Source organism: Falco punctatus (genome assembly GCF_963210335.1).
Source record: "Falco punctatus genome assembly, chromosome: 6".
NCBI classification, from domain to species: Eukaryota; Metazoa; Chordata; class Aves; order Falconiformes; family Falconidae; genus Falco; species Falco punctatus.
Genome location: NC_137585.1, coordinates 27798025 through 27825069, shown reverse-complemented (window position 1 = coordinate 27825069; position 27045 = coordinate 27798025). Strand labels below are relative to the sequence as shown.

At 42.7% G+C, this 27045-nt stretch overlaps 1 protein-coding gene across 2 annotated transcripts in view; it reads left to right on the top strand.

Moving 5' to 3' along the window:
* The first annotated feature begins 2246 nt into the window (after positions 1–2246).
* The window catches only part of PTN (pleiotrophin), a 79476-nt gene continuing 54677 nt past the window's right edge, over positions 2247–27045 (top strand). The window contains exon 1 of one of the 2 annotated variants that reach the window (XM_080390891.1): positions 2247–2764. The gene's annotated coding sequence lies outside the window, so the exon portion shown is untranslated. The remainder of the gene's footprint in view (positions 2765–27045) is intronic. The other variant, XM_080390890.1, reaches the window with a different exon arrangement.

Genomic DNA, 27045 nt, shown 5'->3' with positions numbered 1-27045 from the left:
TCCAGCTTTACAGTTCTTTTAATAAGGAAAATATCCCTGTGGCAAGGAAATGGTCGTAGCTGATCTTCCATCCATCCTTTTTCTCCATGCTGTCCTGTTCTTTCCCACTGGGAACCAGCACAATAGGCACCTTTAAGGCTGTGATTAACATAGCTGATGACTTTTCCTTGGCAAAAGAAGTTACATTGGTCCTCCCAAGTTTGCTGTATTCACCAACTGTCTCATCTCCTTCTATGTCTTAAAGAGTTCTATCTCAATAGCAAAGGTTCAGTCAAGAAATTCAAGTGTTATACTCCACTGATATCAAAAGCATCAAACACAGGAGGCAATTTTGAGCAAATAATGTTTTGCTGTATTTGTACAGTGCTTCTTGCAGTGGAAGCCTCACTTATACCTCAAGGTACCACTGAAACAGAAATAATATTAACATTAAAATATATTTACTTTTTTTCAATCGAAAAATGAGATACTTTCTTTTTTAGTTATAGGTGCTTCAGACCATAATCTGTCCTCTGAGCAGCTGTGTTAACCTCGTTTGCAGTTTTAGTTTGGACTTTCTGAATCAAAACTCAAGCTGTATCACACTAAACTAGTTTATGTGCATGTAAACTCAGCTTCAGGAAATTAATTTCTGAGCTATGGAAAACTAGGTATGGAGAAAAGCTGTACGTAAAATTGGTCAAAGATTGTTGACATGGCTTCCAAAATTTAGTGAACGATGAGGTTTCTAACATCATGCACATCTTTGTGAAAAGCAGTTGCTTTCTGCAGAAAGTTCCCATTGTTTTCTGAAAAGCTGAAAATGTTACATTTTCATAGTTTTAGGTAAGAGTCAGATTTCTTTAAGGAAAGGAAGAGATCTCTTGACCCACTTTGGTGCAGTCTGTTTCGGTTTCAGTCAAGATGAACTTACAGATCAGCCTTTGTCCTCTTTCCTACTTCCTTGCTCAGACATGATTGACCATCTGAAACGCACTATTGTGGTTGTACGGAGAAACTCTGAGGGCTTAAAGTGTCAACCACTGCCAGGTGTGTTTTGATGGAAAGTGTCTTTTGATATTCGTGATGCTTAGTGCTGTGATGCCAGGATTTCATTAAGAAGCCCTCAGGAAGGTTCAAGCTAGCTATCAAAGATCCATTCAGCTTTTCATGCTCTGAAACATGAAGACCAAGTTTACTATCGAGTGCTCATTTCCACTCGTCCAGCTGCTAGAAAGGATATTCTCTCCATCTCAAGCCATCACTTTGCACTGCAAATCAAAATTGTTGTTTTAAATTACATCACTGTCATTAAATCTGCCAGTGGTGCAAATCCTGAACAGCCATGCCAGGACTAAACACTTAACTGTGTGATGAAAAGAAGATGCCAAGGTGTGGATGGAAGGGAGTAGTTTACTTTACTAAGAAAGAGTCCAGGTGGGTGCAATTGCCTACACTGGGACTAGCTGCACAGTGCTTTTCATTGTCACAGATGGTAGGTGTTAGATGATGCAATGTGTACGGTGCCAGACAAATTACTTCTTTAGCTCATTCCTCTGGAAACAGGAGAAGAATCTGAACTGGATTTCCATGCAAACCTGGAGCAGGAGCTGCAAACTGCAGCCCCAGCTGAGCCCCAAGCAGTCAATGGCCCCAGTCTTTCAACTCAAGGCAGAGACTTGCTCTGGGGATCAGGAATTACATAGAAATTGCCTGGAGTTTGGAACACGTCCACTTAGTTTTAAATTAAGCTGTGGATTGGGGAACACTCTTATTCAGTGGATGTAATGAACCTAACAAGTTGGAAAAGCCTGCTCCTAAATGAAACCCTTGATATACATCCAGAAGTGCTGGAATTCCAGGACAAAAGTTGTTCTCATGGCACTTTCAGCCCAAGATGAAATTAAAAGCTGGGTTTTTTTCTGTTTTTGGGTTGGGGTGTTGTTTTGTTGGTTTTTTTTTTTTCTTTGTTTATTTGTTTTCCCCCCTCCCCAGCGGCACGTCCAGCCCAGCGCTGCCGTGGTCTAAGCGGCCAGCTGGAAGTCAGCGGGGCTGCAGCCCGGGCTCCCCAACCCCCGACGGCCAGGGGCTACCCGGCACCAGCTGCGGACGTGCGTGCCAAGAGAGGTAGCTGAAGCCCCGGCACCGGCCGGGGGGTACCGTGAAGCGCCCCCTCACCCTCGGCTCCCCCCGCCAGCAGCCTGGGGTGCCGTGAGGAAGAGGAGGGGAAGTTGCCTGTGCTTAAAAGCCCGTTCCCGGCCCGCGGGCCAGCCCCGCCGCAGCGGGGGCCGCGCAACCCCGCCGGGCTACCCCTCGGCGGCGGGACCCGGGGGGCGCACCCGCAGAGCCCCGTCCGCCGGCGGCGCACCCCCGGCCCGCCCCCTCCCCACCCCGCCCCCCCCAGCCCCGGCGGTGGGGGCGAGGCTGCCCCGCGGGTGACCCGCCGCGCCCCCACCGCATCACACGAGGGGGCAGCGCGGCCGCTCCTCTGCCCGGCGCCCGCCTGCCTCCCTCCTCTCGCCGCCTCGCTGCAGCCCGGGCTGCGCCGAGTCAAAGCGCGGATCAGGTTCCCTGCCTCCAGTATAAAAATCTCGGCGAGGAATCTCCGGAGGGAGAGAGAGACGGGGCGCGGGCGGAGCGGGGCGTGAGGCGGCGGCCGGGAGCCCGTCCGTGGGGAAGCGAAGGGACGCGCTGCGGCGGCGGCGGCGGCGGCAGCCGCTGCTCACCGGGGACGCCCGCGGCTCGCCCCTCTCAGCTGCGGGAGAAGAGCTTTCTGCCGCCCGAAGTAAGTCCGAGGAGCGGCGGGGTCTGCCTGAGGGATGCTGCCCCCGCGCTCGCTCCCCCGGAGGAAGGGTGGGCAGCGCTTCTCCTGCCCTGCCCCGGCTCCGGGGAACCTGCCCCTGCGGCGCCCCGCAGCTCCGGCCCCACCTCGCGTCCTCTCGCCGCCCGGCGGGTGCTGTGGAGCGGTGCCGGGGGCTTGGGTGGGAGCCCGGACCCAGCGGGGTGTTGGGGGGCACTTGAGGCCCTGGAGACCCCTGCCCGAGGGGCGGGGGGGGGGCGAGGTCTGCGGGTGCCCGGGGACCGGGGGCCGGGGACGAGATCTGGGGGTGCCCGGGGGCCAGGGGCGGCGGGCGAGGTCTGGGGGTGCCCGGGAGCCGCGGCCGGGGGCGCCGCGGACCCGCCGTGCTGTGTCGTGCTGCGGAGCGCGGCCGCGGGTGCCGGCTGCCCCGCTCGGGGTGGCGGCGGAGGGTCGGTGCGGGGGAGCGTTGAAGGGCCGGGGCAGGGTGCGGGGAGAGAGGTGGCGGTGGGTGACGTGACCCAGCGGGGAAGGGAGGCAGAAACCCTCGGGCTGCTCCGTTCCGAGAGGACAAAAGGGCAGCCGAGTGACCCCGGAGCGGCAAACCCCCTGCAGGTCCCAGTTGCCCTGTGCCAGGAATGTCCCGACTGAGACTCGGGATAATGAGGTTAAATTTTACCCTCCGACCGAGCACGTTGACTGATATTTTTCTTGGGACTTTGCCTTCTTATCCGTAGTTTACTTTTGGTGGAACAACTGAATCTATCAAGTGCCAATAGATCTATTTAAAACTGCCATCGTTAGTTGGTGTCTTCCATGTCCTCTGAAGGGATAGGTTTGGAGAAAATCTCACTTAACTACAGTGAAAACACAGTTTCCTCCTGTTGAGCTAACACATTATTCTGCAAATGTGTTATGGTCTCCAACACTGATGCTTCTAACTCTGTAGCTGCCTTCATTATCTCCTTATTAAAAGTATTTATAGGGGAAAGGCAGTCGTTATTCCTCGGGAGCTCATCTGCTCCTTTGCCTGTTCCAGTTGGCTGCCGCACACCTCTCTCTTCCATACTGCAAGTAGGCTTGCCTTGGTGGTGAATGTCTACTGTCTGTTAGCTTAGTGATACGCTCTGAGGCTGGATTCCGGGATATAAACCCTAGAGACCAACTGGTTCTTGGAAGCACTTGTGGAAATATTTGCAACATGCATTAAATCTTTCTCTGTGAGATAACCCTGCACCTATGCATAGCGATAGGTGTTTTAACTGGATCCTATTTGCTCTAAATGACTTACAGGAGAAGAACACTTTACCTGTGGCTCATCAGTGCTTGAACTTGCTGCCCTTTCCTTGCTTTCCCTTTGGACCTTGATTTTTTTGAGCTTTTAGTAAAGTTCAACTTTTTGGACAAGAAATAGACAGAGTGTGTAACTGCTTGTTTTAGGGAGAAGAAGGGAAGAGATGGAGGGAAAGAGAAGGGAAGTATATTGAAAAAGTTGTAAAATAGTACCTGTCATACATTTTTTGGACAGTGTGCTTGAGCTGATTTACAAAGCAAATCTTATGGAGTATTTCTGTTTCCTCCCTGCAAAGAAATAAGAATTTAAAAAAATGAAAAAAAAAAACAAAACAGTCTGAACTTTTGATCAAGAGAAGTAGTCTGAAGGGAAAAACAAACCTGCATTTTTGTGACAAAATTTGTTAATTTGCTGTCATAATGAAAATTTGGAACTTCATGGAGGGGGTACTTCACTGGAGAGGACGGACAAAAAAGAAAAAGCATTACTTTGGTGACTTACTACTTAGGAAGCTTTGAATGAAATTGAAGGACAGAAACTTAACTAACTTTAGCATGCTCCAGAGCAGGCTCTTGGGTGGAAAAAAGAGAAGCCAGCAACAAATCTTTCTTTTACAAATGGTTAAGTCTTTGTTTATAGTGTAGAAGTGGCCTAAGAAAAAACAGACTTTTTGCAATTATCCAGATGTCTATTACCCGTTATTTGAGATGCAGCCTGTGGCTGATACATCCTTCCCAGCAGAAGGTTGGTCTTACTATAGTATTACAAACTATACATATTACATAGTTCTGTTATCCCAGAACCATATGCCTATATTCCTCTACACTCATACTGACACTGAGGACACTTTGGAGGCTTATCTTATTCCTGACACAGCTGTACTGATGGATGTTTTGTGTAGATTCATCTTTCTGTTGCTAATGTGAATATTATTACTTAGCTGACTTCCAGCAGTCACGGCTCCAGCAAGGTACTCTGACACATCCTATGTTTCTTCTTGATCATTCTGGGAATGGTTGTTCTTGAGTCCTCAGATAATAATTAAAAATAGTCCTTTATTTTTAATTATATATATCCTATAAAAATAGGAGCTCTGAAAATGCCCTCATTCAACTCATACTCTTTCAGTGTGCTTTTGTAGCAGGGAAGGTATGCTTTATGAAGCGTTATAGTGTAACAAGTGTTTTAGCGTAGCGCTAAGGCATTAGGGATGGAGCCGGCGTTGCTTGTGAAACCTCCTGCTCTGTTCAGGCCCCCTCATTACCTACACTCCCAACCATGGTGTTTTCTGTGGGAACTGGACTTTAACAATGTATGCTTTGCTTCGATATTTATAACCTCTTGCTGATCAGTGTATCAAAAGCATTTTCATTAGAGGATTCATTTCAGGACTTTAATTGAGGAAATCTCTTTGTTTCAAGCCTCTATAATAAACCATTCAAAATGCCGTCTTTGAACGAACTAGGTCACTGTAACGCGCGCACACAGAGTGATTCTCATCTGCTTAGGGTAGCCGGCATTCGGTCGAGCCATATCCCTGGTGAGCTTGTCCCTGATTTATCCTTCTTGGGCTGGCTTGTTCACAGGGAGCTTATGCTGAAAATTCACTGCTGGAGGTCATTCTCCATTCTTGGCATCTCTGGCAGCCTTAAGCTTAAATTGCAGCCTCATTTTCTATCCAATCAATACCACTCTTATGTCGCTGAGTTTCCATGGTGCCCCCAATCTTCTGTCTACATATTGATGTCTGACAGCAGGAATAGCATTCTGTGTCGCTATATATACTTACTAAACCTGTCAAAACTATTTAGGGTCTGTCGCACTAATTTATATCCATATCCTGATATTATTTGTATCTGTTGAGCTTTGACTGATGGAACTTGCCGCACTAAGGAATCAACCTCAACAATGCACTCCAGGGATGGCTCAAGGGATGGACGTTTTGAGAAAGGGGAAAAAGACTCTCTTCTAGAGTAGCTGGGGTAGTCTAGAATCCTTTGAGCACAATAGAGTCATTTTGAAAACATCCAAGTCTCAATGGCTCCAAGTTAATGCTTTGGAAATCATTCTCCATTGTGTGGCTCTGAATGCACAGAGGGTCCTCTCCAATGGAACCGTGGAGGGGAAAATAGAAACATGGGCATTGTCAAGTGTTCAGTGTGCATTTGAGGAGAGCTGGGGGAAATTTGAGTCAGTTGTCTTACATCAATTTCTTCAGCAGAAGCACTGTGGAAAAATGAAATTAAAGGAGTGAGCAATGCCTTCTATAAGGTGGATGTCTGTGTTTTGCTACAATAATTCACAGAGCATTGTAATTGCCGAAGAAATGATATGGTGGTGTCTCTGTGGATTGACACAACAGCAACTAAACAAGATGGGAAGAGGCGTATCTTCTGTGCGTCATTAACTTCCAAGGGACTGATACCTGTTATTTGTGCCAACAGTAATAGACGCTAAATAAAGACCAGCATATTTTATTTTATATTATTTAAATATGCTTTGCATACCATTGATCATGTATCAAACAGAAGTGGTCATCAGCTGGAGGAGCCCTTTAATCCCACTACCTTTAACATGATCTTGATCCAGCCCATGAAATGAGAGTTGGCAGTCAGTATGGAATTTGCTGCTTAGAATTTTGTTTGCTCTGAGTTGCCATTAGAACTGATTTTGTGATGCCAAGCTCGTTAATACTTTTCAGACCCTCTTCAGGCTCCTACAGTCTTTCCACTAGTGAAAATGAACTTGAATACTGAAAAGGCCCTGTTGCAGGTGGTGTTTAACATAGTGGCATTAAAATAGTTCAGTTTGTTAAGTTTTCAGCAATGGCTTACCTTATCGTTGTAGAAAGGGTCAGTGGGACTTTACCAAGCTAGTTGCTCTCTTGGTCAATATGTCCTACCTTATTTTATTCCAAGGAATAGAATCACTGAAGCATTTGAAATATCTAGCTCTACCTCCTGCAGTGGCACCATGATGATTTATTGTTTTTTAACTTTTCTCATTTCCTTCCTTGCTTACATATGTGGGAGTGACTTTTTGAAAACTGTAGTCATCTTGCAGACTGCTTTTTAATGTCTTTCAGGCTGAAGGTTGAGAGAACACAGCTGTAGGCAGTTTCATGGGAGATGAGAAGGGGGAATGTGGGTGTAATAAAGAGCTAGATATATTACTGATGCAGCCAGGTGATTTCTACCCTCTCCATCCCTCCGCTCCAAAAAGCCTCTGCCCTTCCTTGCCTTCCCAGAAGAGCAGATTCTGGTTTCAAACCTGGAGGTGAGGAGTAGAGCTAACTATGAGGCAAAATCCAGTTTTGTTGCATTAAGAAAAACATATGTTAATTTGGGCCCTAGGAGCACGTTGCTTGCAAGTGCCATTGATTGCATGGCAGCTGCGACAGAGGGGTAGAGACTTTTAGAGCAGAAGAGCATTACAGGAGTTGGGGATTTTCTGATAAAAATAGTCTCTGAAGATAAATAGTGCTTGGGGCTCCAGTCCGCTGCCATTTAGTAAACTGCAAAATTCAATTTTAAACTGGACCTTTCTCCTCTGAGGCCTGCCAGCACTATTTCAGAGCTCATTAAATGTTTCAGGAGAGTGATATAAAAATCTTCCTTCCTCATTAGTTTCTACAAAGGTTCAGTGTAGCTTGGACCTTATAAACATCCCCTATTTAGTTGTAGTTGATACCATCATCAGGGGCCTGTGGGGAGGGAAGAGGAAGAGGAGAAATTGTTTAATACCTCAGTCCAAATGCTTGTTTTCACACTGGTCCACAGCTAGCTAACAGCATAAATGAAATAGAGTTTTTGCTGTCTTCATACAATATTTTTGGAGCAACTCGTTATCTGTAGAAGTTCTCCCAGGAGTAAAACCAGACAGAAAAGCTGGGAGGGGGAGGGAGGCTGGACATGCTCTTTTTCCTTTCAGCAAGCCCCTCTCTATGCACTGGGGCTGATGCTCTGTTGTCTTAGTGGGACTTGTCCAGCTGGCACTGGAAATGGGCAGAGCGCTAGTGATGTTGGCAACGAGATGGAGGTAGCCTATTTCTCAGGCTTGAGTACAAAGTTGATCTTGCTCTGCTGAGCTTGTAAAGGAAAATAGACTACTTTGCTGTTGTCTTCATCATTTGACTTTGTTACCTGCATCTGATTCTTGCCTTGGGCTGTCCCTAAGGATTAGAAAGGTAAAAACCGGATAATTGTTCTCTATGGGTATATAGGAAAGGAGGAATTCCCCGTGTATTGACACAAACAGTAAATACATAGATGACTGTGGAAGTCAGTGTCCCTGTCTGATTGCAAGCAATGAAAATGACTGAACTGGTTTCTCAGATTCAGTTTCATTTGCTATCAGACACAAAACCTGTTTTGTTCTTGGGTTTTGTTTCTCAGAGCCATGCAAACAATGACAGTAGTTTCATAACCAGCTAAAGATGATCCGACTATTGCATTTAAGGCTTCCTTGTTTCGACAGGATCACTAGTACAACAGATTTATTTATGTATTATTTATTTTTTTAGCTATATTTCTCACACATCATGCATCTCAAAGTGCAAAAGAGCCTTAGCAGTGCAATGCAAATGTATGCGCCCATCTGTAGCCAGCAACAGAAGGCTCACAGTCTGCAGCATCTTTGCTTCCATGACAGGAGCATCCAAAATGTGCTTAATACTGTGTGTAGGTAGTTCTAATCTCAAAAACTTTGTGTTTAAAAATAACTATTTTACAGGTGTTTTGTCTTTTTTTTTTTTTTTTTTTTTTTTTTACAGGTTTACAGCATGCAGGCAACAGTGGGAAGAGTGACTGGCTCAGAATGCCATTTTAATATTTCTGTGATGCTTTTCTAGGCACTTTGATAATCAGACTGTAATGGATGGATCTCTTAAGAAAGGTCTACTGTCTTTGAAAGTGATATAGAAAGGGACTTAGAAATAGCCTTGGTAGAATGATGGCACCTCTAATATGGTGCTGTCTCTGCAGTATTATGGCACTACAAGGTCACAGTTTGCTTTTGGACAATGGAACTTTTTCCATTTCCATACTGAGATCTTTATCAGCTCAGTAAGAATCATATTCTTCCTGTCAAGCAGAGATTGATACTAAACGAGGCACACATTCTCCAACCATTATTCAGGCAAAGCTGATGCTTCAGCAAGAGCTTCATCAGAATAAGGATCATAGAATTCAGCCTAAGATTTAGAAAGGGTGCCCACCCTTCTGTTTTGGTGACAAATTCTTAAAAATAAGACACAAATGGATTATAATTCTGGTAAATGGTTGTGACTCTTCCTGCACATCTTGCAGCAGAATCTCATTACTTTCATTGCAAGTGCCTTTGGAGTGAAGCACCCTTTATTAAGTTAGAGATAATAAAGAGATTGTTCTGATATTCTGCCTTAATTCTGGTAGAAAAACACTTTGTTCCTTTAGTTTGAACAATAAAAATTCTGTGCTCAAAAGTAGCCTTCCCACCCCCACTGTATTAAACAGAAATATTTTGAACTTCTTGTTCTACCTAGAGTGGTTTCTCCTGGAAACCTGGTTTTCTCTTGTAGTGGCTTAGCTTTCCTTCTGGTGCTGACGGAAGGCCCCTGAGATGCTCTGATTGCTTCTCGATAACTTGTGCCACCAGACTGCCTGGTTGTTTGCTTGGATTGCTGCCTTCCCAGAGGTCACAAAGATGTTTTTGTTTGCACAAGAGTCACTTGCTTTTATTAGAAGCCTGCCTGGGTGCAGCTGATATGCAGGGACTGAGGAGTGGAAAAAAATCTACTAGCTTTCCCTCTAAGGCCAACAGATAGGACTTTCAACAATTTTCCAAAAACACTGCAGGCTTTGATTCAGGAACTTCATGTCATTTCACTTACTAAATCTTCATATTCCTAAGCTGTCCCTTCAGCCCATGTTTCTCGTCTGATTTGTGTGTTGTCAGATGCTTTTGTTAATCTCTGTAGTTGATGTTTGCTGAAGTGATTATTTGGCAGCAGTGTGTGAGCAGGCGTGTGTGTGATGGCTGTTGGCGTGGCAGTCTGTATGATACGGCATTAGCATACTTGCTCCGTGCTGCGGGCCTCTTCCTCTGCTAGGCTCACTTACGCAGCAGGGAGGCAAAACCACCCCAAACAGAAAGCCACAGGGGAGCCAGTTACAGCACGGTGATCCTCTGGCCAGTTTGACCAAAGACCTACAGAGTTCAGGGGAGCCTGAAGGCTGCTCCCGTTTTCCTTGTATTACTCATAGTCATCCACCAGCAGAAGATTATTATAAAGAGCTACAGGGATTGTGGGCTGCTAAGTAAGGGTATCTACATTGAGTTGAGTTTTCAGGAATTTCCCTCTGCTTGCAAAATAGCGTGGGAAACGTGTTTATGGGGGTATAAAGAAGAAAAGGCAAGCTCCGCTCCCTTTCTGTTTGTTAGCTCAAGAACCTGTCTTTAAATGGGGCATGGAGTTTACTTTGTGTTTTGGGCTCATGAATACTGAGTGGCCATTGGGGTTATAGGAGTATGTGTTTTAAGAGTTGTCAGTCTCTTCTCTCAGTCGCTTGTCATTTTGAGCTATAGTCTTTGCACATCTTGTGCACTGGAGCGGCTTTGTGGGCTGCGAGTTACCTCACTGAGAACCGTGGGGTTTACTTAACATAAATGTAGAAAGTACATGCGATACCTTTGCTTGATCAGTGGGTTGATTTAAAAGTTTAACACAGCAGTAATGAAAGTATCTGGTGGTACAGTATGTGTTCAGGTGCATGCACTTTATAAGTGGGTGGGGATTAAATCTCTTGTGATAAGTTTTATAGCAATACATTTACCGTGGGGCCTTTGGCTTCACTTGATATTTTTCTGGACATCTTTTTAAGCATGATCTGGTCTTGGTGTTTTTTTGTTTTTTGTTTTTGTTTTTGTTTTTTTTTTTTGTTTTGTTTTGGGTTTTTTTTGTGGGTTGTTTGTTTGTTTTGTTTTCTTTTTCTTTTGTACAAGTGAAGCTATTGGTTTTCTCTTCCACTTTCTGATGTAAACTTGTCAGTTAATAACTGTACCTTTCCAAGCACGGTGTGGGCCAGGCATAAACCCTTGTTAAAAGCTGCCCCTGCATGACTGACTGGTGCTGTGAAGGTTCTGACTTTATCCTGATGAGAGAGAAGAGGATGAGAGATTCCTGTTGGGATCAGCCCTTGGTTTTACCTCTGGATGGAGAAAACTTTGGGGCTTAATACCTGCAATGATTTTTAAAACTGTCTGGAATCAGAAATGTAGGAAAGTGGGGAGCATTTTCTCTCCCTGCCCCTAACTACCTGCAAAATTGGCCATGTTTTCCTGATGAAAAAATCTGAAGTTCAAAAAGGGATGGGAATGGGAAGAAAAGTGGGTGAACTTCCTGCTGTTACTCGTAATTTTGATCTAGAAGTTATATTTAGGCTGCTTTCAAAAAATTCTATAGATAATTTTAGTATTTTGCAACTGAGATAATATTTACAAACACCTCTACTTGCGCAGTGGCATAATGTGCCACATGGTCCTGGGCTTTCTTTGGCTGCCTCTCTGTGCCCAAATACAGCATTTCTGTGCTAATTTTCACGAAGAATGAGAGCTCTTGAGCATGGCTGGAGATTGAATACTGAATAGATTGATATCTACAGGGCAGTAGTCCTTTACATAAGAACCCTTCTTTCTTGTGCTAACCGCAAGTGTAGGTTGAGTGGATATAGAGACACTGTGGTTTTATAGAGGAAAAAGGTGAGACGTGTAGGTGCTTTGCCCCAACATTGTGCTTTACACACACGTCAAAACCAAGTCTCTGTTTGGAGAAACTTTCCAAACTGTAGGGATATGTAGCAAAAATGTGTTACCTAATTTTAGAGTGTCAAATTGCTCAATACTTACTATAAATGACAAGTTCACATCTTTCTGTATTGACACTTCCAGCATGTACAGTAAAGCTCTAATTCTAGTTGGGATTTTACCAACTGAAATTTCTCAAGTGACTGTAGGTGGGAATTTCTTGTCTTATTTAAACAGAAAATTCTGCAGCAAACAAAATACGCAAATCGGGACAAGGCTGTGAAGTGTAAATTATCTGTCTAAGTCAAGAAAAACTGAGGTTGAAATATTTCACATAAGGCTTATCAAAATGGAAATTTTTGAGTCACTGAATTAAAGATTTCTGTTCCAGGCCAGTGAAATTCTAGTGTGTATCAAACACTTGCAGCACTTAATGGGTGTTGAAGGAATGAAAACAAGAACTTGAGCCTACATATGAGACAGATATATTGGCTACAGTAGCCTCTTCATGATGCCCTATGATGTCCAGCTGATGCTGTTCATTGTGGCATTTTTATGACCACAATGTCTCACAAAAAGGGTGGAATAGTATGCAGCGATGGGGAATGAGGAGCATTTTCTCAAATTTATGCTTTCCTTATCAGTTTAAATTTTTTTTTCCAAAGTAAGCCTTTGAAAATCGGAATATAATTTGCATGTACAATTTTAATTGTACATATAATTGTAATAATTGCGAACATTGTCAACAATGTACTAATTGTAAATTATTTGCATTTCAAAGTTATTTTTTTACAAAATAATTGTAAACAATTGTAATAATTTATAGTTGTTATTTACAATTATTACGACTATAATTATAGGGTTTAATAAAAGGCTTGTGCATGTTCTTTTCAATTGCTCCACAGGACATGTTGTTTGGGATTTAAAAAAAAAATATTTATATATAATCAAATCATAGCTTCTGTTGCAAAAGACATTTTAGCCTTTGTTCAGTGTTAAATAGACCCCTAGCCTAGAATAAGTATAGTTTTCACTCATGCAGTGTGATTTGTGTGAAAGGGATTTTTTTTTTTTTTTTAAATCTCATTTATATCTGTCTTCTATTCCTTCATATTAAAAACAGTGTTCCAAGCTTAAAAACTTTTTGGAGTGGCTGAACTTACAAGCTGCAGCAGCTGATTCCAGGTGAGCTGCCCACTTCGAGCAACCTCAGCCATTTCTCTAGTTTCCTTGCTGGGATTCCTGTCTTGCAAAGCTAAACCGTTGAAGGCTGCTGCCGCTTCTGTAGCGGGAACTGTATCAGGCTGTGAAATAGGTCTGGATTTTTCTAAGACATGGATCGTGCCCTGTGAGTAGCAGTCCAATTGTACAAGATATGCAAGTGGATAGCAGAACATGGGTTGAGTTCTGTAAAACCACTTACGTGAACTGCTTAAAACTTTGCAGGTAATGCTCATCTTCCTTAGCTTTAAATGTGCATTTTTCCCTGAACAGATAAACCACGCCCAAGCTGTTTTGGTTTTGAAGATACAGAACTTTTGAAGAAGTTTGCCATAACTGAATAGCTGAGGTTTCCTTAATTTTGAATTCCTATGTCTCTAATGTCCTTATTTTCATAATCCCAACTTCTCTTTGTTTTAATATTTCTTCTATTTAAATTGTGTAGTAGGTCACCTTTCATAAATATTGCACATCTGCTCATTTTTTTTTTTCAGTGGCCTTTACAGCTGCCCCACACCTTATTCTAAATCAGCAAAATATTGCAGCTTATTTGTTTCTGAGTGTGCTCACAATTCATGCCCTTGTTTTAGTGAGCACATTTAGTTGAAATCTAACTTGGAATTCTATAACTGCATTATAATTTCCAGAGTCAAACTTTTTTTTTATTACAGTTTTAAAATTTTGGAAGTGCTATTCTAAAGTTTTGTCTAGTCTGAAATTACTATTCTGCTAAGAACAGGGATATGACATCTTTTGTCTCCAGAACTTTTTTGATGTCCAGAAGTTATTTCAGTAATCATTGACATATAGTGGTATGTAAGCATATATTTCTTCCATTAGACTTTAATGTGTCTGTGGTGAATTTTATCTGATATTTGTGTTGTCCGGTCGCCTGGGCAGTGGCAAGGGCAGGGACCTCCATACTGTTGACTAGTACCATTTTATACGGACAGAACTTTGTTGCTGCCTTTTTCATTCTTTGTTTCGAGTGCTTCATAAATGCACTCCACAACATTGATCCTAGGCTGGACTTCGGGTGCTACAACTCCACCTCCCATACGGAGAACTGATTATTGTTCTTACCCTGGGATTCTTAGTTCCTTGACTAACATCTAAAGAGTGACGGGACCTGACCTCTTATCCCAAGATTATGAAGCTCTCCTAATAGCTTTTTTTCAATGTCTTTGGAAATCCAAACAATTTACATCTAGTGGAAAATACCCAGGATAAGTTTTTAAAGGCTTCTTGTAGATTAGTGAGGCATGATTTATCATTGTGAAAAATGTACTGGGTTAGATGTTTCTAGTTTGTGGGTCTTCTATTTCAGGCTAGATGGTTTACCCTTGCCTCTAACTGATTTTTCTCAGCTCTGGAAATGCAGTTTAGTGCAACTGAATTTCTTGAGTTGTCCCTTTTTTTTTTTTTTTTTAAAAAAAAATCTATTTCCCCTAACTCTGTCTGGCAGTTCTGCCTTAGGTTCTTTACTTGTATAACCGTAGGGCATTCATCTCTCTTCCCTACTTTAAAGGGAAAACTGAAGAAAAGGAGCCATTTAACTTCTGTGCAATCTTTTTCTGCCCTCATTGACTTGCTTGTGCCAGGATAGTCTTCAGTATAGTCTGCAAGACCCACTGGCTCTTCTGGAGTGCCTGTTTCCAGTGTGCTTAATGAATGCCTTATTACTTGTCTCTGTGTATTTTTCTCTTTATTCCTCAACCTTGCTTTTGGATCTTTTAATCTCTATTTTACATCTCACCTGCCAAAGTTGTTTTCTCCTATTAATTTCACTTGGGCTGGATTTCCATTTGCTTTCTCTTAAGTATATTCTGTGAGTGAACAAGTCCTTAAAATATATTTGAGAAGTTGGGTTGGGTTTTTTTGTTATTATTATTTTTTTTCTGAGTGGCCAGGAGTATCATCAGTGATTGCACTTTGGCATCGTTTCAGAATATCTGTGCTCATTCCTTGCATACCTTATTAAGGAAATGTTCCAGGGAACAGAAAGAAGTGACTCCCAATACTGTGCTTACAGAAGCCTGATTCTTTTAGGACTTTTAACAGCATCCCAGTTGTAGCATCCACCATAATCATGTAGTAACTTTGGGGTGAAGATTTTGAAGAATTGTGAGAGAATTCTGTATTTATATCCTATGGAAATGTATCCCAACTGTTGCAATTCTCCCTTTGGAAAATAGTCTAGAAACATAGCCCTGTCTAATTCCTGAATTAATTCTTTTCTGTTATTTGAGACTAACTCATTGCAGCTTTTCCTTCTGCAAGCTTCAAACCAGCTGCCACCACATGAATTGATTACATTGACAAGAAATAATTTATAAAAATGACTGCATTTTCACAATTCTAGAAAATGGCAATGTTGTCATCATTTGATCACCTAGTATTTTACATCAATCATTTCTGGTCTGAATTGGATCCTCAAGACTGTAGCTCAGAATCTGTAGTTATAAACACTCCCCTAATGTGCCTCCCTGTGAGGAAACAGTTACTGAAGAGTGCCTGAAAAGTCAGATTTGTATTTCTGACTTCTTCCTCTTTCTTATTTAGTATGTGTGCAAGTATAGCTCAAGATTGTACGTTTTCTCCTTTCAGAAGAATCCTAAGTGTTTTAGCTAAAGGCCTGATCTAAAGTCCACCAAAGTAACTAAATATATATGTAAAAATAAATGTATGTATGTATGTAGGCTCATGGTAATTTAGATTGGCTGTATAATTTAACATTTTCTGTGTTACTGTCTTTTTTTTTTGTTTTTGTTGTTGTTTGGGTGGGTTTTTTGGTTTGGGTTTTTTTGTTTTTTTTTTTTGGGGGGGGTTATCAACACTTTAGCAAACTGTGCTCCAGGAAGCTGTTTGTGATATCAGAAATGTAAGCTGATTGCACTTACGTACATCTAATTTGATGCCCTGATGCTTTCCAGCTGTGATAAATGGACAACTATTTTGAAAACAAATATGTTGTCAGAAATGGAGTATCCTGTGAAAACTACCAATTTTCCCTTAAGTCTGGCTGTGTTCAATTAATCTGCTGCTGACTTAGTCTCCCTGCATCTCATAAGGAATGCTTTTAATATTAACTTCTCATAGTAGCACTTCTACTTCTAAAATGTCTTTCATTTAACTCTAGAATTACTCATAATCTGGGAAAAATTGATGCTTGCTTCTCCTGCCCCTGATTTCTATGATGGAAAATCAAGACTTAGCAAGTTCAGGTTACAGGTAATTTAAGGTTATTACCTTTTAAGTAATGAATCCCAAAGCAAATCTTTGTTTTTTTTGAATGGGAGGAATCTTACTGTATCCCCTATTTCGGAGCTATCCCACATGCTCAGTGGTGGTGGGGAGGACAGGGTTTGGGCATCCACTTATGTACTTGCTCCTCAGCAGAAGGTCAGGAGCAACCCCTTCTATAGGTTTTATCTCTGTGCACAGATGAAGTGAATGAGACAGGGGACAGTAGTGTGTTACCACCAGCTGATGTCACAACAATCTCAAAGCTTCTGTGCATCTCTTTTCCTATTTTGATTCACGGCAGCATTGCTTTAGCAGAAGCAAATCGACTTCTGCAAACATATGGCAAGAGCAAGAAGGGAAGGCTGGTTGATCAGGAAGACTGAAATGGACTTCTGTATTTATCAGGATTTTTTTTTAATTTTGTGCTCGTGGAACAAGATTTGTAATAATGATTACTAATCACAAAGGTTACCCAAGCCCTTTCTTAAATTCATATCTTTAGAGAAAAGCACCTGTAAAGGAATATATGGTGAAGAAGGAGGCAGTTATGAACCTCGGCTAGGTGGTGTGTATGTGTTCTTCCTCATTTTTTAGCAAACTAGTGTGTGTAAGTTAGATGCATTGCCACCTGTAAGCCCTGTCTCTCAGCATTTCCATATAAGCCTGTTAACTGGTTTGGGCTGGACTTAAGAAAGAGCTCGTTCCTATTCTTGATGAGCTCAAGTGGCTTTTATGTAGGGTGCTGTGAATGGACACAAGGGCTTAGTGCTCCTTGTCATCGTGTGAGTTGCTAAATGCGTTACAGCTTTTGCCGTGACATACGCAGCATCGGGAGTAACAGAAGCCAGCTGAGGTTGCAGTTAACCTCCTGCTTCTAATGATGCTGTTTTTAGATCACTTGCCTAAGATGCCTCCGAGTGTGACAAATGAAGGGGTGCCAACAAGTAGCTTTTGTTTGAAATAAATCATTGTTTAGGTGGAATGAGAAGAAAAATGCGTCTGGATTTAATGGTACTTCACTGTGCGTAGGCTTTGGAAATGAAACAACTTGACCTTTCTTGATAGCACACCTGTGTTTCACTACAGCTGCTGTTGCCGCTGGACTGAACTGCAGTTAGGGGATTTGGTGAGGGAGGGAAAAGAATAGTTTACCGTGCTAATCAGAGCTCAGTGGAAATGTTTTTGTCATACGACAGGTAGAAACAAAGGCTGCTGGCCTCCTGGGACTGGAATGAGCCTTCAGCTTGGTACAGTGGTTCTATGGGATTTGATGGCTCTGTTAACACAGCAGTGTCCTGTTAGCACACCAATAATGCCAACATACTCTGCTGTTCTGGTGATCCCCCCCCCAGCTCATGCAGGATTCATGACATTGTTTTATGGTGTGCTTTCCCATAGGTGTGGTATGCAGGCTGCCGGCAGCTCTGCGAGGTCCTGGTATAGCCTGCCATTGATCCTATTCTCCTCCTTCCCTGTTTGCGTGGTAGAGCAGAAGGCACGGTTGTAAAACTTGCAAGTGACAGTAACAGAGGTCACAAGTACAGTAAAAGTTGAAATGATCCTGACAAATTGGGCAGTTTCTCTGCAACTGAGAGTGTTTTTCGCAAAGAAGTGAGACATGCTGTCCTTTGGGGTTAATAAATTGTGCACACATAAAATTTGGGAACATGGTCGTAGAATAGCAGAAGAAGGTCTGACAGTAGTTTCTGTATGCTGCCAAGGATGCTCATCTGTTAACCCAGTCACTTCAGCACAGTTGAGCTCTAGCTGTGGTTTGCATGGGTTGCTAATAACCTTGGTGCACAGGGACTAACCTAGCTACTGGATGCTTTCAGTCATGGCACATTTTGGCCTGAGAATTTGCATCTCCAAGTGAGCATCGAGTGTAGTGGCTGGAATGTGTTTGACCCCATTTGGTGCAGCTTCAGCATCTGCCCCTTTGGAGGCTGGGTTTTTTAGGCAGAGACCTCTCACAGCATTTGGGTTCCGCATTTGTGATTCCTACGACATCTGCCGTAACTATCAAGGCAGATGAAGATTGTGCCTAGGAAAGGACTGAAAAGGATTACAAGGTGCTCTAAACCTGAGGACAGAGAGTGGCTATGATGTCCCGTGACAAACCGAGGCAGGACACGCCGAGAAGCTCCCCCACCTAACGTTCATTGTAAAACCAGCGGCGCTGTCATGCTCCGATGCCCTTTTTCCCAGGGCCAGCCCTGGGGTGGCAGGTAGGGTGGTGGGGCTCTCGCATGGTGGGGAGCAGTGGGTGCTGCAGGTGGCGATTATCAAACACTGGCAGTGTGGTGGGGAGTACAGTGACACAGGTGACTGGGGTGGCAGTGCAGCATTTTGTTTCTCCTTGTGGCTAGACGGGGACTGTGAATACAGAGGAGGTGCTGTAGGATAAAACACATGGTTTTATCCAGGGCAAGAGAAATGACATGGTGCAGACACAGTGTGAAACAACATTTGCAGGGTCATGTGTGGGAAGGTTACATTTCACTTCCCTGCAGCCAGCTTCCTGTAGTTAGTAGTATTTATCGCTCTGTTTTTTTGGGTGTCATCGTGTTGTTTCGTGTCCCCCTGTCCCCCATCCCCACCCCCCACCCCCTCTTTCTTTTTAAAGCAACATATTTACCTCATAAAGGAAAAAGAAATCTTATTCATGTATGTAATACCTTCCTGGGAACTGGGAAGAGCACAGGGCAGTTTGCAGTTGACATGAACAGATCTATTTCTGGGTGAATAAGCTGTTCCTGAGATGCTGTGGGCCCATTCCTAAGCAGGCATGTGACTGGGCTTCTATGGAAATATGGCTTTCTGTGTCATACTGTCAATTCAAAAGATTTCAGGAGCTTTTTAAAAGCTGCTCATGATCTGTGCCCATTTCTGGTTGCTGTCCCACATTCCCTTGGCTATTCTAACTACTTCTTTTAATTTACAGCACCTGAGGCTTGAGAAGAAATCCCATCACAAATCTACCTGGAGTCTCTGGATTCTTTACTGCATACAGAGTACAGGCTTTCTTTTGCTCTCCATGGGGAAAAAGAAAAAAAAAATAATCTGTTGCTGACAGCAGATTGGGTTAAAAAGGCAAGAGGTGAAATAAATATACCCTATGCTGTCTTGGATGTAAGGACAAGTGGGTGGAGAATCAGACTGCAGGGGAGATCAGAGGCAGAGCGCCTTCAAAGATGTTTCTCCAGGCAGGTGAGGAACTGGCTGGTCTGACAGCAGAAAGTTTGCAGACTGAGGAGGTTGGAATTTATGATGCTCCTCAGAAGCCTGGGTGTTTAAAAGCATCTCTTTCCCATTTTCTCAGTCACACAGCTGCATAAGATAAAAGCTTCATCGAGCTCCTAGAGCTTGGACTGGTCTTGCCGAATCCGGCCAGCCGTTGTCAGAGGGGTTAATTCACACCGTCGCCACAGAAGACAAAATGGATCTTTGAAACAAATGTGGTGGGGGGGGTAAAGGCATCAATCATGTGAATACTGCTTTACAGAAATTCACAACTGCAGCTTTTTTCTTAAGCAAGGGCTGGCCGAGTCCGATCAATCCCTTGGCTCTCAAATAGGTCTCAGCAGGCAGTAGCTTGCTCCTTGTGGGTTTGTATGTACATGAAAGCCCACTTTATATTAACTCTGTGGAATAGTATTTTTTTCCTCTCTTTAAACCCTTTAGCGCTAATTCAGTGTAATTATACTCACTGAATACAGTACTGACAGCCCCACTCCTCCCCCTTTCCTGTCAGGATATTGGCCTAAAAATCACTAGATGAAGAAAATCCAAAACAACGATGGGATTCTTTGTTCTGGCCTTCTACATAGGTTTTTTATTATTTTAATGTAACCCTGTTGGTCACACTTTCAAGTATTTTCTTTAAAGCTGAAGACTGAAAATACATTTTTTTTCTTTGAAAAATTAATGAAGAGTTAGACTTTAGTCTTTAAGGAAAATGCTAAATATTGCAAAACTTATTACTAACTGAGCGCTGGCATGATTATTAACAGCCTGAGACTGCTGAGGACCTTTCTACCTTTTTGGAAATTGAGGAAGGTGCCAGGAAAAGGCAGGGAGCCTCTTTCCACCTGCTCCTTCGGGTGTCTATGTCTGTGCCTCAGGCATGCGTGACATTTTTCCTGTCATGTTTTCAGGGCTCAAAATAAAGATGCAGTTGGCTTAGCACAGCATGTTTTAGTCCTTTCTAGCTCCATATGTACGGATGAAACGTACATAGTGGGTAATACCTGGAAAACTGTGACTAAAAAGGATTTTAGGGGGTCACAGGGGGTAGGCATTGGCAGATAAGCTCTGAATGTAGTGCTGTGGAGAAGTGTCTAAAGCCAGTTCTTAGGCGTATACTTGAGAGGGCCAGGCTAGGGTGATGGTGGTGATGACAAAGATACCAGGGTAAGGCATTCTGTATTGGTGTCGACATTTCCAAAAGGTGCAAAGAAAAGAAAAAAGAAAGGAAAGGGAAAAACTCTCCAACAAACTAATGGCTGGAGAAAGTTGGCTCTGCAGCTTAAAAAGCTTAGTCTTGACAGACTCAAGAAGAACAGATAACCACATTATAAATATCTTTTAGGGAAGAAAAATAACAAGTACTGAAGGCCTCCATAACTTATGAGGAAAGCCATGATAGGAAAAAATCAATTACAAACTAATTTACTATTTTACAGTGTCAATAGTGGGAGGCAGGTTGATAATTTCACAAAAGTTTTCATAGAAGGCAGTGGATCCCTCATCTTATGAAGCATAAATGGCAAATGTGGAGTTGTGGATTCCAGGCTATTGGTACAAGGAGCTAACTTGGGGCTTTTGCATGAGGATATCATTTTGCCTAGACAGAAAAGTTTTTCTCAGCTGCTTAGAGGTGAAATGTGGGCAGTTCAGTGAAGCAGAAGTCTGTGTTTAAAAGATAGTAAATGTGTCCTGCTTTAACAAGTAATGGAGTTCTCATTTTAACTGTAATACAGGAATACTGTAATTTAGGTGCCAATTTGCTTCCCACAAAGGCTGTAACATGTTGCAAGTCACACCTCTTGTGTTGCCCTTTATCATATCAAATTTTAACTCAGCTGCTGGAAACCTAGTAGAATAGAGCCAAACATCAGGGGAAAAACAGAGTGAACAGGGAAACATGCATTATAGGAATCTAAAAGGGCCATGCTGGGAAGGCACTTAATATCAAAGTATAGTGTTGGGTTTTATAGTGTTTTTTTGGAGGAGGGAGTTTAATACATTTGTTTTTCTTTCTTTATTTTTCTTTATTTTTCTTTTTTTTCTTTTTTCTTTTTTTTTTTTTTTCTTTGCTTAGTGGAATGGTAGCTAAATGTGTGCTTTTCTTTCCGATCAAGAATTATTTTCTTGATAGCAGATAGGCAGGCCAGAGCCCTTATTCTTGAAATATGGGTCCTTTAGCACAAAAGGTCTCCATCCAAGTATTGTCTTACCGTCTTTATGTCTTGCCTGTATAAAGCCTCTTAGAAAAGTGAATCTGAATGAAGTAAAACATGCATTTCTGAGAAGGTAGGTTGTGTCAGTTTTAAAATGTAAACAAATCTCTTTAGAGTGAAATAAACTAAATCAAACTAAGGTGTTGCCAGTTAAAAGAAGAGTATCCACAGCATTGTGTGCTATTTCTTGCCCAGTTTTAGTTGGGGAATGTGCAAAGTATGCAGGGATAAGGAGGTCTTCTGAATTTTGCAAGACTGAGGAAACATAGGCATTAGACAGGAGGAGGGTGTCAACTTTATTGGCTTCCTTTGCTCATGGGATTGAGGGACCTTCATTTAGGCTTCTCTGGTCACATGGATAAGCCAGTTCTGTTTCCAGAATTAAGAGAAATGCTGATTTTCCTCTGATTTAGAAGAATGAAGGAACTTAGTAGCTTTGAACTCTAGTTCAATTTGAGTACTGGCTATAGTTATAATAAACTGCTGGCTTTATTTAAGAAGATTCTAAAAGGTCAATTTCCAAATGGGAAAAACTTGTTTGTTCCTTTCTCTGAGAATATGGAACTGTTCCACAAAGTACATTTCCTTAAACTGAGTTTTCATGTGTAATACAACTTGGGTGGGGAGGACAGGGGGCAAAAAGCAGAAGTTTTAAGCCTGTGATGTGGGAAGTGGTTATAACCTATATCAGTTCCCGGGACCCTGAAGCAGCCTCTGTTCTCTTTCTCCTGCTTTGTTTTATGCAAAAGTCATGCTTCCCCAGTGACCATTAGGACTCATTACCTTTTGTTTTACTTCTGTGATTAATGTCGGTGTTGATGTAGTGGAACCATCTGGTGATTCAACTTGAAAAGGCTGAAGCTTGGAAACTTTGGCTAGAAGTGCCAGCATTGGGCCAACCTGGCTCCTGTGGAGCAGAGGGAAAATCCCTCCGTATTTCTGGAGCCGGATGAGATATTTCTTCTTTAGCTTTATGCGGGTAGCTCCTCCTATTGCTGAAAAAAAGTGTTTTCAAAAAGTTTTGTTGTATAGATGAGCACATGTTGATTTTGAACTTTCTTCTGTGTGTAGCTGCCTAGATAGCAAACTTTCTAGCACAAGAGAGAACTTTGTTTAAAACAATACAGACAATAAGTATTACCAGGGCCAGATAACTGCAGACAAGCAGGCATCTTGATGAGATTAGGAAGGCAGCAGTGGAATCAACAAACAGAGGCATATACATTATGAGCTGTTCTGATTAGCTCCTAATCTTTAAACAGACTTTACTGAACTCTGCCTGCTTGAATCGTTCTCTCTCGGGGGACAGTTTTTCAATTTGTATTGCGGACACAGAAGATCCATCCATGCTACCTTTTGGGTAAGTGCGAGCTGCTGAGGTGGAGAGTTCAAACCCTGGAGCACAGTGAACTGGGGAACAGCAGCCAGGAGTTGGTGCTCTTGCTGAACAGATGGTGACCCAGAAAGCTGTATGCTCAGCATTAAGTACTTAATGACATGCAGGTGTCCTTCATGGTTTGGAGCACTGAAGTTTTTAAATTTACTGTAGGAAGTTGGTTACTTTGAAGATCAAATGAGGCTTTCCACCTCTGTGGAGCCATTTGTGGCACAATTTATTGCTACCAAAATCTGTCTAACATAAACAGATGTGCAGCACAGAGCTGACCTGAACTTTCCTACAGTGGGAATTAAGCATGGATTACCAGAGACATCTTAATTCAAGCCAATTCAAAGCCTTAGCCTGAGGCCACCAGAAAGAAGAACCATTTAGAGGGTAATTCCTCACTAAGATATTACTGTTACCTGTTTTTAACACTAATGCAAGCTGTTTTAGACCATAGCTGTGTGGTTGCTCTGCCTGTGTGGAATAGCATCATCCTATTAACTTCTGCCATGCCCTGAACAAATAGTCATTTTTTTAGAACTAGTTAAACCTTTCCTAAGCAATCTTTTTCTTTCTGTTTTTGCAAACCAGCTTTTGAAGAGGCAAAGCTACAGGTCCATGGGTGGTGGGAAGAGAGGAAGAGGTCTGCAGGCCAGAAGAGTAGGGAGGATGACGCAAAGTGTGAGGAGCAGCACTGTAAGGTTTCTTAGGCTCTTTCCTCTTCACTTCTGCTGTGTTGCAGTGCTCTCTCTTCTGTTCTCAGTCTATGAACCTGTAGCAGTACTTCTGGCTTATCTGCAGAGTGGTTTCTCATGAAGGACAAGATGTAGAGAGATAGGAGTGTTTCTGCATCATGCCTTCAGTGCTGGCATCCTTATATAGTGAAATATGCTTCACTAGCTTTAACAGGTGGTACCTACAGTCTTAGTGAGTCTTTGGGTATTTGGAGAGAATGATTCCCCAATAATGGGAAACAAGCAACAGTGTAAGAACCCCACCTCAGTAGTAGGTAGTAGGTAGTAGTAGGTGAAAAGGAGCATTATCTGTGCCTGCTTCCATTTTTGATAAACATGTTCTGATAGTTGTGGAAGAGAAACTTGGGAGCAATGGAGAATGCCAGCTTCAGTTTCAGTTCATTTGTATACAAGCTGTTGCTTCTATTTTTCTTTTTTTCAAAAAGTCTTTGTGAATATACTGGGTCCCTCTTACTGTGACTCACAGGCTGCATATACTATATATACTGCATGTACTGAAGTGAGTGTTTCTCCTTGTGTACCTGAAGTCCCCTCTCTGGGGAATCCACAGGGTAGCTCTGGTTAGAGCCACCATGGAGCGTAATACAGATTACGGAAAGCTGAAGCTGAAGTGTGAGGTCTGGGTCTGAGCTCACTGGCTAGCAGAGGTGCTAATGCCACTCCCCGGAAGCTTGGCATCTCATTCACTCAATTAACAATGAAAGTTTAATGATTCCTGCCTCTCAGGTAATACCCTTCCACTAGAATACTAAAAAAGGAATTACACTGTGGCAAAGGGATGCTGATGCACCATGCCTGATTAGCTTTTGGAAGGAAGAAAAAGAATCTCCTGGTTCAGAATGATAATCGCTCTGCAAGGGGCAACTATTTCCTGGAATTATCACTTAATCGCTAGGTAGGCTCTCTTCTGAGTTGTACTTAATGGGTAAGATTTGGACCAGTCTTCAGTGACAAGGAGAACTGCATTATCATTTCTCTGTCAGGATAAGGTATGAAGGCAGTCTTCAGTAAGAATTTGCCTCTTACTGAGATCTGCCCTTTACAGCTTTTCTCCTATAACCATCCCAAAGTGCCCTGCTGGCTTCTGCCTAATTTTTGCTGTGTTTGAAATGAATTTTGACTGATTGCTCTGGGAAGTCATCAATGATATAAATATCCCAGTATAATCTATGACACTCTTATCTAATACCTTTGCAAAAGATTCTGGGTTTAGGGAATCACTTGTCACTGCTTCTTGCCTTCCTTCTGTCCTGCTTATCTCTTTTTCAAGTGGTGCAGGCAAATAAGCTCTTTTGAGCTGCTGCATCTCAGACTGTCCTTTCTCTCCTTCTCCCTTTCTTTCTGTCACTGGCATCAACAATCTCCCTCAGCTCTGCAGGACAGCGTGCAGTAGCACATTTTCCTTCATCTGACGTTGGGGTATATGGTGTCATTTAACTCCCCACCCCTTTTACTATGCATCTGTTTCAGGTGGTCTGAAAGGAGGAGCTGTTTGCTAGTGCAGTTGCAGTGAGTTGCAAGAAGTGGGGAAATTAGAGGAACACACCCCAAACCCGGTGCTATGTCTGAGTGAATAAGCTGTTGCCTCTTAGTACATTTGCTCCCTAGTGCTAAAAATTGCCTTGATATTTGATTGATAATCACATATCAAGACAAATCAAGCTATGTGACACATAGTTGATGGGGAAGAAAGGCAGGTGTATGCATTGGGAGCAATATACCTCTAAATTAGGAGAACTGATGAAGGGAATTTAAACATTACAAACACAGCTTTGTTTCTGATTAATTTTTTTTCGTTGCAATGAGTTGTCCATCCTTTAGGTGTTCACTGCATTTTCTTTTTAGGTATTTCTCTCTTCTCCCCTCAACTTTTCATCCTTTCCTGGAAATCTGACAACAAATTCTATCTGGGGAAGGCGCTGAGGAAATAACCCCTTCTCCCCAAATAACAGCATCTTTCTTGGTGGAATCTGCAGTTTTTGCAAGTGAACTATGTTCCCTCGCACCTCCTGTGCTTTTCTTTTTCAAATCACATAACTTCCTGCATGAGGTAACCTTTTCTGTCTTGGTCTGTCTCTCTCCCGTGCTTGCTCTCCCTCTGGCTAGCTTTTCAGTCAGCAGTGCTCTCTGGGTCCCTTGCTCGGTGATGAATGAGTTTCATTCATCTTTCTTTTGGGGGCTCTGTGAAAAGCTTTAGACTTTGCCTGCTCCCATTTTTTCGCTTGGCTATTCATTTCCATGGCGATGGAGAAAGGAGGGGGGTGGCAGAGTGGGTGGCAGTGGGGCCAGAGGTCAAGAGTGGCCACTTTCTGAATTAAAGCTTTGAATTCCATTAAAGGTGACATGTTGTAACCTGGAGTAACTCTCCAAGAACTTGGCTGTCAAAGTCATCAAAGCAAAGGGAGAGGGAGGCAGGAGAAAGAGATCAGAGGAGGAGGAACCCAAGGGCCTGAAGCTGCTGTCAGTATTACATCTGGTGACTTAATATAGGGGTAGTTCATTTGTGTTGCTGTACATGGTGCTTCGGTGAGGCCGTGCTCTGAAATCTGCATGTGGATGGGGCGTGTGAGGTAGGAGGGGTTCCCCTCGTCCTTTGATCAACAAATGTAATCTTCTGATTAAGTAAACAGCCCTTCCCCTCTGAGAAATGGGAGGGGGGAACTGCATGTAGATAAGTATCCTGGCCACTTTGGGATTTCATTAGGTTATTTTTTTCCTTTCTTTCACAGAGGTGCCAGGAGGACTCAGCCAACAAAGATGAGGGATGTTTTCTTGGCATCATACAAATAGTCACTGAGAGAAAGTCTGTGTTCCAGAAGACAGCATGTGAAGTAGGGCAAAGTGTATCAGGGTGTTTCCAAACATCGACATTTTAGGTGTTTTAAAAACATTGCATTTGGAAACTTGCCCGTCTCTATATTAAAAAATCAACATTGTAAGAAAACCTGCTGAATTTTGTCATTTGCAAATGCTTCTTCTCTGAAGGTTGATAACAGGGGGAGGAATCGGAAGGAGACACAAGGACCTCATGCCCTGTGTGCATAGTATATTTTGAATTCACATCCCCTCTTTGAAAGGTCTCATCATGGTGGTAACCAGGTTCTGTGTTAAAACTCCCCTTTCTC